A 17,722-nucleotide genomic window follows, 5' to 3' on the forward strand; every position below is an offset into this window, starting at 1 on the left:
ATGTATAGTTTTCTATTTTTATACCATTTAGGTCAAATTCTATTGTCAAAATTATTCACACTTTACAGACAGAATTTGAAAGAGTTAGTTCTCTCTTTATGGGTTAGAATAGTTTACACAGCATTGGAGTTTCATTTGTCTTGATTATTTGATTACACTCACCTCTGAAAGCATCTCATCTAATACACTTCCTTTGAGGTAATTTTGGAAATATGTTTTCATAGAAAAGTCATTATTTCCTTCAGGTGTCTTATTTATTTGCATAGTTTCAAATAAAGTACATGCTATACATTGTTGCGTTCCTTTATTATTTGAGATTACTTCCCCACTCTATTTCCAGTTTTGTGCTGGCTCCTATTTACTTTACTACAATAATCAGCTTCACCTATTTATTTCAGAGCCTTTTAAAAAGATTGGCCTTTAGATATTTTAATTAGGGCAAAAGCTAAGCTGATATAACAAAAAGAGCTCAAAGTACACTGGCTTAAACCAGATAGAAGTTTAGTTCTCTTTCACACAGCTGTGCAGCTGCTCCACTGTGGTCAGAGCTGTTTCATAAAGTCATCCAGGAACCCAGGTTCTTTCTCTGCAGCTCCACCCACCCTGAGGGTACTTTATCTGTATGGCCAAGCGTGATTACTGCCAAGTTCCAGAATGGGAACGAGAAAGAGGAGGAAATCCAAAGCAAGACATTTCTTTTAGGATCATAGTTGAAAAATACATGATTTAAAATTTCGTTTCAGTTAGCCAAGATCAACAACCACAATGTCAACATCACCAACTCTACTTCCTTCAAATGCAGTGTGTCTGTATTTCTCTGTTCAGTCCTGCCCGTACCTCAGCCATGCCTCAGACAGGAGCCAGAGATGCCACTGCAGACTGCCTGCACACCTGAATTTGTTTTTTGAAGGAAGGGAGTGGATTTTGGTTCTGTGGGATGGACTACCTCTTTTAAAGAGCTCTAAATACAGAGATTTGCAGAAGCATATGTTTATTTTCCTTTACCTGTGTCTAATTTTGTAGGATATTTGGCAGCCATTTTTTTATGGCTTTGCTTCAGAGTTGTGTCTCTGCAACTTTGATGTAATTTGGAGTGTTCTTTGATTGTTTGTTTTTTATTCCTGTTATTTTCACTTGACTTCTTACAAAAGAGTAGCCAGAATTACCTTTCCTAACAGGAAATAAAGTCCTGAATATCATGTTTCCAAGGACTGTTTTCATTCCAAATATATTTTGTGTTTAAATATTTCAATCATTTGGCTTTCCTAATGTATTAGTCAGGGTAGGTCAGGGTTTATACCACAACAAACATCCCCCCAAATCTCAGGGACTTAAAACAACAAAGAGTTTTTTTCATTTACTTTACCTGTCAAGTGTAAATTGGCCAGGACCCAGGTTTATGGGACAGGCATATCTTAAATATTCTTGTTCACCAGGCCAAATGGAATAGCAGAAACACACACTGATTCTTAAAGTTCCTGCTTATATCTCACTCAGCAAAGCAAATACTATGGCCTCTGCTGACTTTAAGTGGCTAAGGAATAAAATTTCATAATATTCCCAAAGGCAATAGCCCTAATGATTTCCATATGCAGATTTCCCTAAAAGAAGATCTCGGGTTCACATCTGGGTTCATGTGAGGCTCTGGCTTCATATCTGTTTCTATTCTGGTGGTTTTCCCCCTTTATCCCTTTACTACTTGTTTCCAGAATTCTGTTCTATGGCACCTGCCACCCAAGCACACAGTGACAGGATGCATATCTACATCTCCAGGTCTCATTCTTTTTTTAGAACTGAATCTAAGTGGTTGTAACTGGGCAAGCAAGGAAGCTCTTAGAACAGTGGTTCTCAACCTTCTGGCCCTTTAAATACAGTTCCTCATGTTGTGGTGACCCCCAACCATAAAATTATTTTCGTTGCTACTTCATAACTGTAATGTTGCTACTGTTATGACTCGTAATGTAAATATCTGATATTAAGGATGGTCTTAGGCGACCCCTGTGCAAGGGTCATTCGACCGCCAAAGGGGTCATGACCCACAGGTTGAGAACCGCTGTCTTAGAAGCTTGGAAACTTCTTTCAGATGTTCTGAGTTTTGCTATTCCTTGGACAAGTTTAAGAGCATGTCCTATGCGATCATCTTGCTCTGACTGGGATAGTTCTAGAAAACATGACATTGAAGTAAAAAAAAAATTCTGAATTCAGAATCTTTGAAAATGAATTACTGTTGGGAGTAAGAATATGGCTGGGGTGGTCTTGTATCCCAGGTTTGTGGTCTTGTCTGAAGGTGGCCATTTAAAGGGCCAATCCCTCAACAAATGACTTGGCATGTGCATGGCAGCCTCTGGGATAAATTTGCCACTCTAGATCATAACCAGGAGATGTTTCAGTCCGATAGTCCCAGATTCCTTATCCTCCAATATTCAAAATACATGTTTACCCTGGTTTTTATTTTCTATTCATATTTAACTTTGTTACATGTAGGCTCTTGTGTTACAAATACTCAGTAAACTTAAATATGATGCTTACAAATCCTATTTTATATTCTGCTCAAAACCCCTAATTCAAATGCCAACTTCCCCTTAAAGTCTAAGATAAGTCCACTGTGGAGGTTCTGTGCGCTTGACCTTATAAAAGGATGAAAATCAGACCAATAAAGCTGTCTACATGTCTCTTAACTTCAGGCCAGTTCAGGAGCATAAATTAATCCTGACCTTGAGTGAAGGAATATTTCAGCTGAGACTAAAGGAGCTTCATGTCAATGCATTGATGTATCTAAGCATTCGTAAAAAATATTTTTTATTGATTTCAGAGGGGAAGGAAGAGGGAGAAAGAGATAGAAACATCACTGATGAGAGTGATCATCGCTGCCTTCTGCACGCCTCCTTCTGGGATGGAGCCCATACTGGACATGTGCCCTGATCGGGAATAGAACCATGACTTCCTGGTTCATACGTTGATGCTTAACTACTGAGCCACACCAGCTAGGCTAAGCATTCTTGACTATTAAAAAAAAAATTAGTCCTTGGCACTATTAAAAGAAAAAAAAAAAGCAGCATGGCCCTAACCAGTTTGGCTCAGTGGATAGAGCATCGGCCTGCGTACTGAAGGGTCCCAGGTTTGATTCCGGGCAAGGGCATGTACCTTGGCTTTGGGAACATCCCCAGTAGGGGGTGTGCAGGAGGCAGCTGATCGATGTTTCTCTCTTATCAATGTTTCTGACTCTCTATCCCTCTCCCTTCTTCCCTGTAAAAAATCAATAAAATATATTTTTAAGAAGCAGCATGCAGACCCGAAAGCTTACTGTAGAATGTGGATCCTCACAACCCTGGAAATCCTATGGCAGCAGCAAATGCGTTACTGTTTCTTTGCTATATTCTGGCCTTTGAGGGCTTGCCTGAAGGCACAAGAATGCCACTAGGCCTTTCCCAGTCACCATGGACAGGAATCACGGTGATCAGTCTGACGCATACAGCTATCAGAACAATTCTGTGAGCCATGCTACCAATGATGGAGAAACTATCTCAGACTTCTGTTATTAATGGAAAATAAACTCAGAGTTTGTATAAAAACTCAGCTTTGAGAATATTAGCTGTTTAAATTGCAACCTTTTCTAATAGAAAAGTCAAAGAAAGTTCTAGATGGAGGAAAAATATTTAGTTTTAGGATTTTAAGATACAGGATTGCAAAATGGTCATAAGCCTAGGCTCTGAAACCAGATTGCCAGGGTTCAGATAACAGCTGTGCTCCATAATCTTGGGAAATTTACTTAACTCTCTTTGCCTCAGTGTTCTCATCTATAAAACGAGTGTAATAATCCTACCTATCTCATAAGATTGTTGTGAGAATTAAAGTCATTAATATATAGAAAACACTTCAAATAGTGCCTGATAGTGTGTTTAATACGTTTGCCATCATTATTATTATTACTAGAGGCCCAATGCACGAAATTTGTACAAGAGTAGGCCTTCCTTTCCCTGGCTGTCAGCACCAGCTTCCCTCTGGCGCCTGGAACCCGGGCTTCCCTTGCAGGCCTGGCTTCATCTGGAAGGTCATCCAGAAGGACATCTGGAAGGATCTCTGGCCTAATTAGCATATTATGATTTTATTATTATAGATTACTATTATTAGTTACCACAAGTAGGGCAAGAAGCAGGCGAATGCTATGGTTTACAGTTTGCTTTCATTCGGGGTACAAATTCAGTGAAGCAGACAAATGATAGACATGTAGACAAAGAAGATTAGTTAATTTCAACAGGAAATAAACTAAAACTAACCGTGTATGTGTGTGTTTAGAAGGTTTACTTGGGCCTCAGAGTTCATGGAAGGCTTCTTTGAGGAGGAAATATTGGAGTTGACGCCTGAGTGACATGAAGGAACATGTTAAGAACACAGGACAGCCTTCCAGATAGAAGGAGCAGTTAGTACAAAGGGTCTCAGGTGGAATCTACTCATCACCTTCAAGGAACAGGAGGAAGACCACTGGGGTTGGAGCAAGTGAGTGAGGGACAGTTTGGCAGTGTTGCGATCAGGCGGGGTCTTGAGGCCATGCAAGAAAGGCTGGATGGCCCTATGGTTCCTTCCTCTTCCAAGATTCTACTGCATTCATTTTGTCACTATAATTATATTGTAAATATTTTGAGGTCAATAGTCACTGCTTTTGTTTTTTCTAGATTCCAGATAATTTCTATTGGATGACTGGTTTAGTGTTTGTGAATTAACTTATTTGCTCATCATGTGACTTGTAACCTAAAACACACTGGGTTTACTCTCCTTGAAAACTGCCCTATGCTCTTCTTTAAATCAGACTCATTATTCCTCACCATCACAATAAGACATCCTTTGACGTTAAGGGTTTGATGTTACCTGCATCACTGCTACTCTTGGATTCTGGAGGTTTTGCTTTTGACTATTTGACAGGCAGAATAATTTTTAGAAAGGAAAGTTGAGACTTTTGGGGAGAGATCCTCTTGAATAACCAGATCCTAAATAAATATACCACCCATCTCATTGAAATTCGTCAGAAAAACATTGGGTACCTGCTCTGTGCCAGGCCCTGGGCCAAGCCTTGGAGGCATTATGTTGATGGGGTGTAAGCACAGCCTCTAGAGCAGTGGTTCTCAACCTTCCTAATGCCACGACCCTTTAATACAGTTCCTCATGTTGTGGTGACCCCCAATTTCATTGTTACAAATGGAACATAATTAAAGCATAGTGATTAATCACAAAAACAATATGTAATTATATATGTGTTTTCCGATGGTCTTAGGCGACCCCTGTGAAGGGGTCGCGACCCACAGGTTGAGAACCGCTGCTCTAGAGTCAGACTGTCGGGCTTCAAATTCTGGCTCTGTCAGTTTTAAGCTACAGGATTTGGGGCAAGTTAACTAACCAGCCTTATATTTCCTTTTCTGTAAAATGAGGATGATAAAACATGCTTTATAAGTGGTAGTAAGGATCAAAAGAGATGACATATGTAAAGCACTTGAAATAATGCCTGACACAATTTTGCATAATCACTCAAAAATTTGGCTGTGGGCATAAGGATTTGAGATATTTGTATTGAACTCAAGGATCCTGGAAAATGGCAGTGGCCCTCCAAAAGGCCAGGGCCTGCCCATGTTGGATGTGCTCTGGGGCCCAGGTGCAGGGGTTGGGCGGGCTTTGCAGAATGTCAACATGAGCTACAGCTACATAGAAACCACTCTGCACATGGGACATCTTGGAGCCATATTGACCTCAGCCCTCATTACTTGCCCATCTTTTCGTTTGACATTCGATTAAAATCATGCAGGAAAGAGCTGGAGATTAGGGTTTGTGTCACTTCTTACTTCTCTATCATTACATTATACTAGCACTCTGGGACTAGGGCAATAGAAAGATACTTTTTATAAGACTAGTAAATAACCTTCAAGCAGATAAAGAATTATTACATAAGGAATGGTGTATTGTTAATTATTCTCCATCTCTACAGGGGATAGATGTGGAAGTAGGTTTGCCATTCCTACCAAGAACAGAAGAGAGAGAAGTTAGCTAGTGGGAAGAACTTCCTGACAAGGAGGCTATTAAATGCTGTAATGTGTTATTAAAGATGGTGGAGAATTCTCTTAATTAGGAAAAAAATTATAAAACAGCAGAGCTAGTTGCTTATCTGGAATGGATGTTAGTCCTGCTTGGTGGCAGTGGACAAAGCAGGGTTCCCAGCAACCTGTGGATGCAGTGAAATGGCAGTGGTACTCAACAACTGTTTCCAGAGCTCTCATCCTGTGCCAGAAGAGCTAGGATACAAAGCTGATCCAGAAAGAGGCCCTGTCCTCAGTGAGCTCAGAGTGTAGAGACAAGTGACCTAGGAAACCAATGGATACTGAGGTGTAGTGAGGCTGAGGACCATGGGGAACTGCAGGTGACTAAACACTGTTTCCCATACTAGACCTTGGACACCTTTTAGATGTGCCCCAAGATTGAGAGCCTAAGCAGGACCCTGCCCATTCAGCATGCCCACATGAATGAGGCAAATCTTCCCGAATAGGTAGCCATGAGAATGGCCCTTAGGCTGGTCAACTCCAGTCTCTGGCCTGTGGATCTGTAGACTTACATCATAACCAAAGTCTTATCCAGGCAACTCTCTCCCTCATTCCCATATCTCACAGTTAGGAGAGCCTAAGATCTAAGATTTCCCACTTCCACCCTCTCTTCCCTTTTCAATTCATTGAAAAGAAGTTGCTATGGACAATCTACTTGGCTCTGAGAATGAACTGTCCTGATGACACCAGCTCTCATTTTGCTGGGGCAGAACAATCCTTGTTAGAAGCACAGGCTTAGGAAACAGAACGGGCTGTCACTTTCTGAGTGAAGGGGCCTACTTATTTAATTCCTCCAAGCACCAACTTATGCATCTCTGAGGAATTGAGAGAGCATGTGATGGCACTTATTATAGGACCTGGAAAATAATAAATAATAAGAACTCAACAAATTGCAGTGATGTTTATGTTAGTAGTAGTGGCAGTATTCCATTGACTAAACAAATGAGGCCCATGGAACCCTTCCTTCCATCTCATTTGGTCATGGTGTCTGCTGATTCAGTCTTGGTATGGAAGGAGTGTGACCAGCTGCCCTTAATGTGCCATGGAATTCAGAATGTGCCATATTCCCTAAAAATCAGGAAGGTTTTGTGGGCACACTTTTCAGTGGCCCCTGAGATGTATGGCCCCCAGGAGAATAAACCCACAGAATGGAAGATCCAGTGAGTGGAAGGAGAGGGAAAAAAAAAGTGTGGAGCCCCAGGGATGCCAATATTTTATGGACAAGTTTGGCAATGAAAATGTTTGCTCGTGTTGATGTGTGTATTGCTAATAACATTTAGTACCCATCAGTATTTTTTATCTGTACTACAAATTCTATAATTATTAGAAATACTTCACACCAATAACCCTCTATGTCTGTGTGTGTATATTTATACACACATACCCTTTGACCATTTAGGAATGCCTTGCTAAAGATGCTTCTAGAAAATGGAGCAGTGTTTAAAATCCCAAATGTAATATTTGGAGTCCCACAGCTGAGTTATTATTTGTTCTTAGTACTCTCTGAGCCATGCAATGCCTAGTTGCCACTTTTCCATTCCCCTTGGTGTACACAGAACTTATCAGACAGACAGAATGACAGACATCCCTCTGGGAGTAGCCTGTTTGCATCCAGAAATGCTTAAAACTACTTTCAACTGCAGAGATGTTTTCCACTTTCCCTCTGGAGGTTTGACCACAGACTCATCCCCTTCCTCCTCCTCCTGTTGGGCCCCTCTTACCTCTTTCTCTCCCAGAACCCTTTCAATCCTGCCTCCACAGTTTCCTTCTGTTTTCCTCCAGTTCTTGTCCTCGGAACCTGAACATTAATGGTTTGGGTAGGGCATGGGGAATCAGGCATTTTTTATCCAGGGATGTGTGTGTGCAGAGGGTGTATAGAAGAGATGGGGGCGTAACAAATGGGGGCGCAGCGCCAACCTAGGCAGCAGCCTTAGTGTCACATGCTCAGCCACAGATGGGGTGACGCAGGCTGTTTAGTTCTCTATCCAGCTGCTCCTTTCAGTAACATGTGGAACAAATGTCTCTTTTGGACCATGATGAGGTAGCGTGGATAGGTCTGTAGCTTCATTGCATTTGGACTCTCAGCTGGTTTTATTTCCTATTGAACCTTTAATGGAAACGCATACACAGCAAGTCAAGGCCTGTCCCTTTTCCCTTTTTTCTTTTTTTTTTTTTTTATTTCTTCCAGGAGTGCTGATGATAAGAAAAGCGATGTCTAAATCTTCTTAATGGTGTTTATGCAAGCAGTTTTGCTTAGCTGCAGACTGCACAGCCCCCTCCCCGTCCTCACTTCCCTCCCATCGCCCTGCTAATATTGCTGCTTCATTCCTTTCCCTGTTGGCTATTACTATGGACTACAGCAAATCTAAAACTAAATAATCCCCTTAGTGTCAAGTTTTCGGGGCTGAGCAAATAAATCTAACGAAATGCATTATCTAGGCGGAGGAGGCTGTTGTAAGGGGGAAAAGATGAAAGCTATTTTATTTTAAGGCAGAGAATAAACTATTGGATCATTTGGGACTCAATTGTAATTTTAAGTATTGTTATTTTATTTTACTTAACTACTGTACGAGCCCCTTTTTCCATTGTAATTAAAAAACCTGCAAAGCTTCTAAAGGCCAGAATTAAAGAGAGGAAGAGGGAATGAGGGTCTAGTGAGGGAATTTATGCAAATTTCTCCCAGTCCCAATAGTTCTGATAATCTGATCAGACCAGGGATTCTGGGAATGAACAATGGCGTCGTCTTTGCTTTGCTTTTGCACCATCTTCACAACTATGATGGGAACAGGGGAAAGTGTAAAGGCACTGGCACGGGAGAGAAATGGAAAGTTTCATTTATTTAGAAAAGGAAACCCCAGTCTCTATTGTCTGTGGGTGAAGCAGCTTTCCACAGAGAGAAAGTAGTGTCCATTTCCTATCTACACATGTCCAGGGCCCCTTTAGGGTCCAGCAGGGCCATAAGTGAGCCTCTGAGCGAGGCCCTGCATACCAGGTTGCTCCTAGTTCCTTCTACTGTTGGCTCTTATTAGCTTAGCTTTTTCTTAGACACCCACAAAGAGGCCCAGTTCAGTGAAGCTTGGGCTTGGAGCTTCATGATTCTAGAACCAGAGCTGTACCCAAGATGTGGAAAAATGGTCACCAAATGGATGAAGCAACCAAGTCCTTGCAAGTAGGACCTTCTAAGTAGTCTCAGGCCTGCTATGTTAGCTTTAGACAATTTACAGTTTTTCAGCAAGTTTCCAAGTGGTGCTGATATTACTGTTTGGGGACCACACTTTGAGAATCACTGGTTTAATGTGGTTTATAGGCAGATGTGGGGCAGGAGTTTTCCTCTGTGGCCTTTCACTTCTTATAGGGAGGGAAATCTTTCTACAGACTTCCTCAGACTTCTCTTAATGGTTCTTTGTCCAGAGCTGGTTCACATCCCCCCCCCCCCCACACACACACACACCCCCAAGTTAATCATTAACTTAACCAACCACTATTCAATTCCTAAAGCTGGACAAATGTCAATCCAACCTAAGTTACATTTCTGTCACAGAATCAGTGCATAGGGTTTCTATCCCCAGTACTTAGCCAAGTATATCTTCTCTCTTCAACCTCACAACCTGTGAGGTAAGCAGAAGTAGGAATCTTTGGGTTGAGAGCACTTTCCAGTGTCAGTTGTGCTCTCCTGAGATGTGGCACCATACTCTGCCCCAACCTCATTGCTCCATGAAGTCAGCAGCCCTTGCTGTACTACCTGGGGTCCAAGGGGGAGGTCAGATCTGAACCATCTGAGCAATTCAGCCTTCCTTTAATATTTTGTCCCACAGGACCTGATTTAATGATGGAGTTCTGTAACTAGGCTTTGTTATTCTCTAGAAAGTTTCCAGTGAACATATAGGCACTATTAAGTATCTGATATCTCCAAATATTAAAATTGGAATTAGTCCAGTCTGAGAACCTCAACTTCCAAGTTCAGAGAGTAACCTGAAATTATTAATGGCGGAAAGACTCATTCTGATATTTTTATCTTTCTTCAACAGGCTCCATGGGCTTCTCTAACCTTTTCATTAATATTTTTCATATCCTACCTCAGTTGCATTACGTTGGTTCTAGTATGGTCAAGTAATTTCCTCAAAACCACACAATGAAGCAGGAGTTATGAAGTTTTAGAATGGCCACCCAAGAATATATTCCACAGGAAATAAACCATGTGTGCCATTGCCCAAAGAACCTGAAGATCATTTATTTCCCTAGGAAATAGCTACTCCATAAATTAAGAATTAATATTACAGTACTTCTAACCTTTATACAGTGATTCCCAATATAAATGAACTCCAAATAATTAATCCAAAAACAGTATAAAAACCTAGAATGGCTGACCCTACTAAATTATCCTGGCTGACCTTCCAATCTCATTCTCTTGGCCTTCTTGAACTTGAAGACAAGCAATATCCATTATTTCTAGTAAAATGGACTTGGGAAGATGAATTTTAAAATATCAAAGATTATGCCATGATTTTCCTCAAAGATAGGCAGCAAAGAAGATAACTACTCATATTTTGAAAAATAGTTCTGGCTATATTGCATTATAATAAAATAGGCACAAATTAACCCTGACACCTCTCAAAAAGGGAAAGATTATATAGTCACAGACTCAGGTAAAGGTTTTGATAGCTGGGAAGATGCTTCAGTTACTAAAAATGTACCTTTTTAAAAAGAGAATCTGATTATACCTTTAACACTCTCTTTAGCCTAAAACAACATGCCACAAAATTACTTAGAGGTGTAAGCAAAAAACAGATTGCGTCCTAAGAAAATTTGCTTTTCTTCCACTTGAATTTCCAAATATACACTTGAAGTCTGGTTGGTGTTCACTATCTGTCCTCACAGTTAGGTAGCCTGCTAGGTCAAACCACAGAGGAGAAATGTGGACTTCGGTTCCTATGAGCTATTATTCTAATACAGAGAAATTTCCTCCAAAGATTTCTACTGAGAAGTTGTATCTACTGAGGAAAACCTACTTCAATACCCCAAATCCCTACCCCCCCCTTTTTTTGCAGTGAAAACTGAGATCTTCTGATGTTACCTCAGCACCAAGACCCAAATTTGAAATTAGGGTAAAATGGGATTCTGATATTTTTATCTTTCTTCCTGGCTGAGACCCAAACTAGGATGTTCAAATATACTAGTAGAGCGCCATGCTTATGGTGTACTTCCAAACATAAGACCTGGAACTGTGAACTTCTAGAAGAAAACAGAGGGGAGAAGCTTTATGACATTGGATTTGCTAATGATTTCTTACCAAAATCACAGGCAAGAAAATAAAGAAAAGGTAAATGAGACTACATCAAACTTAAAAATTCTGCACAGCAAAGGAAACAGAGTGAAAAGGCAACCTACAGAATGGCAGAAAATATGCAAATTATATATCTGATAAAGATTGAAATCCAGACTATATAAATAACTACTACAACTTAACAACCACAAGAGAAGTAATCCAATTTAGAAATGGGCAAAGGGATTTGAATAAACATTTCTCTGAAGAAGAAATGGCCAACAAGCCTATGAATAAATGTTCAACTTTCCTATCACCAAGGAAATGCAAATCAAAACTGCAATAGGACAAAACCATCTCCCATCTGTGAGGATGGCCACTGTAAAAGAAACAAAACAGAAAATAACAGATATTGACGATGATGTTAAGGGATTGGAATCCTTGTGTACTGTTGGTGGGAATGTAAAAATTAAAAATAGAACTCCAGCAATCCACTTCTGGGTATTTAAAGAATTGAAAGCAGAATCTTGAAGAAATATTTGTATACTCATGTTCATTGCAGCATTATTCACATCAGCCAAGATGTGGAAGCAAATTTAATGCCCATTGACAGATGAATGGATAAAGAAAATGTGGTACATACATAAAATAGAAAATTATGCAGCCTTCAAAAAGAAGAAAATTCTCTCCTATGCTACAACATTCATGAACCTTGAGGATGTTATAAGTGAAATAAGTCAACCACAAAAGGACAAATACTGTCTGTTTTCCACTTATATAAAGTATCTAAAGTAGCCAAAATAATAGAAACAGAAAGTAGAAAAGTTGTTGCCAAGAACTGGAAGAGGGACTAGGGGAATTATTATTTAACTAGAGGCCCAGTGCACGGATTTGTGCACTGGTGGGGTCCCTCAACCTGGCTTACGCCCTCTCACAATCCGGGACCCCTCGGGGGATGTTGGAGAGCCAGTTTTGGCCCGATCCCCACAGGCCAGGCCAAGGGACCCCCACCAATGCAACGGGCCTCTAGTATACATATAAAATCTTTGGTTAATCTCTTCCCTCCCTATCCTCTACCCCATTCCCTCTGAGATTCATCAGTCTATATATACATAGACTAGAGGCCCAGTGCACAAAATTTATGTGTGGGTACGGTCCATAGGCCTATATATATAGACTAGAGCCCAGTGCACAAAATTTGTGTGCGGGTATGGTCCCTAGGCCTGGCCTGAAATCAGGGCCATTCTTCCTCAGTTGCCCTGCCACCACCCACCCCTGGGTCCCCGTTTTCCATCAGGTGATCGGTGCCTGATGGCTGGGGGAAGGGACCGAGAGGTGGTCAATGTGCCTCATAGTGATTGGTCCAACGGTTGTTCTGGTTGTTCCATCGTTAGGGCCAATTTGCATATTACCCTTTTATTATGTAGGATAGAAGCCTGCTGCTCGGGTGGGGGGCCAGCTGGCCTGTCCTGATGGAGGCCCCCGATTGGGGTGGGGGTCCCCGCTGGGGGGTGGGGCTGGCCATGCCCCCAAACAGGGTGGGGGTCCCCACTAAGGGGTGGGGCCAGCCTGGACGAGGGGCCACGAGTGGTTTGCAGGCTGGCCATGCCCCTGATCGGGGTGGGGGTCCCCACTGGGGGGCAGGGCCAGCCTGGGCTAGGAGCCGTGGTTGTTCTGGTCTCTGGTTGTTCTGCCGTTTCGGTCACTGGGCTTTTATTATATAGGATGGGTACAAATTCAGTTTTCCAAGATGAAAAAGTTCTAGAGTGCTGTTACATAAGAGTGCATATAATCATGATTTCAAGTGTATTGCACACTTAAAATGAGTTAAGTGAATTTTATGTTATGTGTTTTTATCACAATTTTAAAAAAATTACCTATGTGGCTCATCTTTGTCCCCCACATCCCTATCAGACAGCACTGCTCCAGGTAGCCCCAGCCTGTCAGTCAGAGTTGACACATAAGACCAAACCCCTGAGCCAACCCAGGCCTGGGCAATAGTGCCATGTTTTCCCAGATATGGGGCTAAATTGAGCTTTTCCACTTGACATTTTAAAGAATGTTTTATTAGAACCAGTTGGTTGTGAAGAATTTTAAAAATATAAAATCAAAGGATAATAACTATATAGCAAATAACTTTGTAATTTGGGCATCAAATTATAGAGACAATAAAAGGGCCTTTAAGGATCATTTGGCAGAGACTTCATACGTTATCAACTAGAGAGCTTAGGCCTAGAGAGAGGCTTTCCTAACGTACTGATGGTTTTTTGAACCCAAAACCCCACTCCCACTACTCCCCAAGGCGACCATAGCAATGCACCATTGTTAAACTCATTCAAATTCCTCATGTTACCTATAGACCATGGCCAGGTGGTTTTGTAACATACTGTGCTTTTCTCAACTTAGAGCTGGAAGTTCTTCACGTGGTCCTTGTTTAACCATCCCGTAGCCCTTTAATGCTCTGAGTCCTTCCCTGGGACCAGAGAACACAAGTAGTTTATTTTTCCATCACCTCTTTCCCCTCCTGCCTCCCTGGTCATAGTAAGAGAATGAAGTTCACACAGGTGTGTCCCTCAGTGGGCTCAGCGTGTGAACCACCAGGACTGACTGCATGTTTTCCTGCAAGTAAACCATCATAAACAGAACCAGAACCACACTTCTCCTTGCCGAACTTCTCCCCCTTGATCAGGGTAAGTTCCTAGCATGGAGATGAACGACCAACGGCAGGGAGTCCAGCGGTTCCCTTGGCAACAAACTTTCTTCAAACACAGACTTCTTTCGGTTAACAGACAGGACTGTGTACATTGCTAGTGAGGAAACTTTATAGTAACATTTTACATGGGTTAGAACATGTTTGGGGCCAGGTTCTTGGGTTTTTTGTTTGTTTTGTTTTGTTTATACTGGTTTCATCCATTTATTTTGTCTAGACCTGGAGACCTGAAAATCTGCATTCCTTAGGGGAATAGACATTTCTCGCACTGAGTTTCCCTTTGGACTAATTTCCTAGGAGGGTTCCCTTCTGTGTCCAAGAAGGCTCAATAGATTTGGCTGAAGACACTTGTGACATTGTCAGCTGGGGCTCAGAAATGGAGTTAGGAGTAAGGGTCAAAATTTTTTTAAAGGAACAAAGCTTCGGTATTTTTTAAGATGCTGATTTAGTGGGTTATTGAAAATGCTGCCCACATAGCCTTTTAACCCTCAAAGATATCAGATAACTTTTTTCTTGCAGTGAGATGAAGTGGCTGTCATTATCTCCGAAGGTCTGTATCATATTGGAATCTGTCAGTGCAGGTCAGGGAGTCCACGGTGCTCTGGGCCCAGCTCCGGGACTGAATTACATTTCCCCGGCACAATGGCTGCAGAATGGGTGGGTGCTTTGTCATTTAAACTGCATAAAGAGGCAGAAATTGATTTTTATTGTGGATCTTCATATCTAATAAAGCTCCAAGGGGCTCTTTTCTTCTCCGATTGAATAGCCATTGAATGCTTTCAATCTAGTTCTGTGTTTCATGCCTAAACTGAATAGCAGGAAGGCAGAAAATAGATGGGGGAAAAGAGGCCAAGTCACTTTCCAGATTGAAAAGGATATGGCAGAGAAATAAATAAAAAAATAAAATAAAATAAGACTATTTGGAAAAGCATTTAAGTGGAAAGGGGAACTTTCTTGATGCTCTGGGGGGAAATTGCTTTTTGAGGTATGTGCGTGCGTGTGTGCGCAGGTGTATGTGAGCGCACGTGTTGCATACACACTGCACACATGTGCAAATCTACTTGTAGGTGTGTGTGGGAAATTGATGTTCTTTATGTGCACCTTAAAAATTTATTTATGGTCAACTGGCCCAGAGCTAAAGTGCCGACCACAGACATACCTCTCAGAGCCCATACTGCCTATCTTCAGGGCCTCGGCCCAAAGAAATCTCAGCCAGAACAGCTCCTAGAGAGAGGCTCTGAGAGAGGAGGAATGTAATATTGTTCCAGATTCTTCTTGTCTGATACATGCAGAGGTCTGGTAATCTCTCAACTGAATACTCTAGAAGGGAAGAATTCTTCTAGATACCTCCACTTGTTAAATCCTGCCTTCTCTCTCTGAATGGGTTTTTCTAGGACCTACAGTTATGAGGACTTTTGAATTTTCATCCCCGTCCATCTTTAAAGGCAGTCTGATTCTTCAGAGCTCTATTAGTATTTGTGCTTTCAACCATGGACCAGAGATGTCCAGTTCAACAAACGTGCCCCCAACACCTTGCTCCATGTAGCTCGACACTAAAGCTATAATCCTCTCTGGTGTGGATATCCAGACTTTTGATGTTTGCCTCCCCAGTATCCATTCTACCTTCTTCTGGCTGAAGCCCACATTGTTCATTCAGGAACCCTCCTCCCACTTTCTCAGGCCAGTGATCTGATGGGATCCACTGTCTCCAACCTTAAGAAAACTAGTCGATCATTTTCCCCGGGCCACCTTCATTGGTCCAGAGGGATGCAAGAGACCTAAACTCATCTAATCATAATAATACATTTGCAGGGCCTAGGACAAAAGAGACTGTCTTATCCTGGCCTGGAACCTGGGAGACCAGGGGGTTGGAGCTGCTACCACCAAGTTGGAAGCCTCCTTGAGAACAGGACCATCACACAGAGGAGGGAAGACCCCAGCTGAGAGCTGGACAAAATCAGGAGTCCCTGGATTCACCTCTACCTGAAGCTAGGCCTATCACTACATTTTCTATTTAAATGTTCCCTTTAGCCCTGGCCGGTGTTACTCAGAGGTTAGAGCATTCGCTTGTGCGCCAAAGGCATGTACCTGGGTTGTAGGTTAGACCCCCGGCTTCAGTCAGCGGGTCATGCAGGAGGCAACCAATCGATGTGTCTCTCTCACATAGATTTTTTTTCTCTCTCCCTCTACTCATCCTTCCCTTCCACTCTCTCTAAAAAGCAAGGGAAAAAGTATCCTGGGGGTGAGGATTTAAAAGAAAATTTATTAAATATTCCCTTTGCACTCAATTCAATTTGCTTTTGGGGTTTTGTTCCTTGCCATTAAAAAAAAAGACTTTATTTATAGAGTAGGTAACTATTGTAGAAAGATTTTTAAGATTAAGTTTAGAAAGTCCTTTTCACATACATGATCTCATTTAATGTAATTATATAAATACCTTCATGAGGTAGAATATATTTATAAGCCTCAAAAAATTATTTTCAGATAGAAATGCCACATTTAAGAAATGATGAAATAGATCTAGAGAGAGGTTCAGAAACACATCCCAAATTGAAGTAGCAAAAAGCAACATTTCTAAAACCAGACTCAGTCCCCCTCAGACTTGCTCCTGCTCCTGTGAGCTCTATCTCAGATGGGCATGCCCATCCACCTTGGGTCTAAATCAGAACTTCATGAGTAAACCAGTACTCCTTCCTTTGCAGCATTTCCCATAGTCAATGGCTCATCAAATCCCCCCGTTTTACCTCTATAATAGCCCTGGAATCTGCCCCTGCCCTCCATTTTCACCATCACACTGATGCTCCCCTGTTCCTCGAATTCCATGGTGACCTGCTAGCCCTCCCTTGCTCCACCTCACCCCACTCTGGTTCATCCTTCTCCTGGCTTTTGAGAAAGATTTCTGCAACCGAACCCTAGTTAGGTGCCTCTTGCTTTTGAAATTCTTCCCTGGCATTCCAGGAGGTTTAGAATTCATTTGAAACTTATTCCCTGGCACAATGTTTTTCTGACTATTTTGCCCATTTTCACATAACACACACTATCATTGAAACAAAATGTTCAATATAATACTTCCTCCTATGCGAGATATTTTTCTATTATTTTCCATGCTATTCTGTTCCATTCAACTTCATTGTGTATTTCCCTTTAAAATATTGGCCATGACTCTCTCAATCAGGCATCCTTAAATTAAGGTCAATAGATACTTCCATGGAAGTTGTGAATACATTTTAGAGGGTTCATAAATTATAATGGGAAAATTTACATCTTCGTTTTCACTAGCTGAAACAAATTCAGCGATTCCTTCTATTATTAATGTAGACAACAAATTACAGTAGTATCAGTATCTGTGACATTATCACTCATAGAACTCATAGATATGTTTAGATCATTGAATACATCTTGAAATAGTGTTCATCACTATTATACACTGAGTGGCCAGATTATTATGACCACCTCATCAGTACTTCATTGACACTTCCAAAAATACTGAATATTGAAAACATCCTAAGCAAATACTCTCAAGGTTTTATTATTATTATATGCATAACTAATTCACTTCATTGTACTGATGGGGTGGTCATAATAATCTAGCCGGTCATAATAATCTGGCCACTCAGTGTCAAGTTATGCTCTAGTTTTCCCAGAGAATTCTTCCTTCCCCTCTTC

This window comes from Myotis daubentonii, chromosome 14 (assembly GCF_963259705.1).
Source record: "Myotis daubentonii chromosome 14, mMyoDau2.1, whole genome shotgun sequence".
NCBI classification, from domain to species: domain Eukaryota; kingdom Metazoa; phylum Chordata; class Mammalia; order Chiroptera; family Vespertilionidae; genus Myotis; species Myotis daubentonii.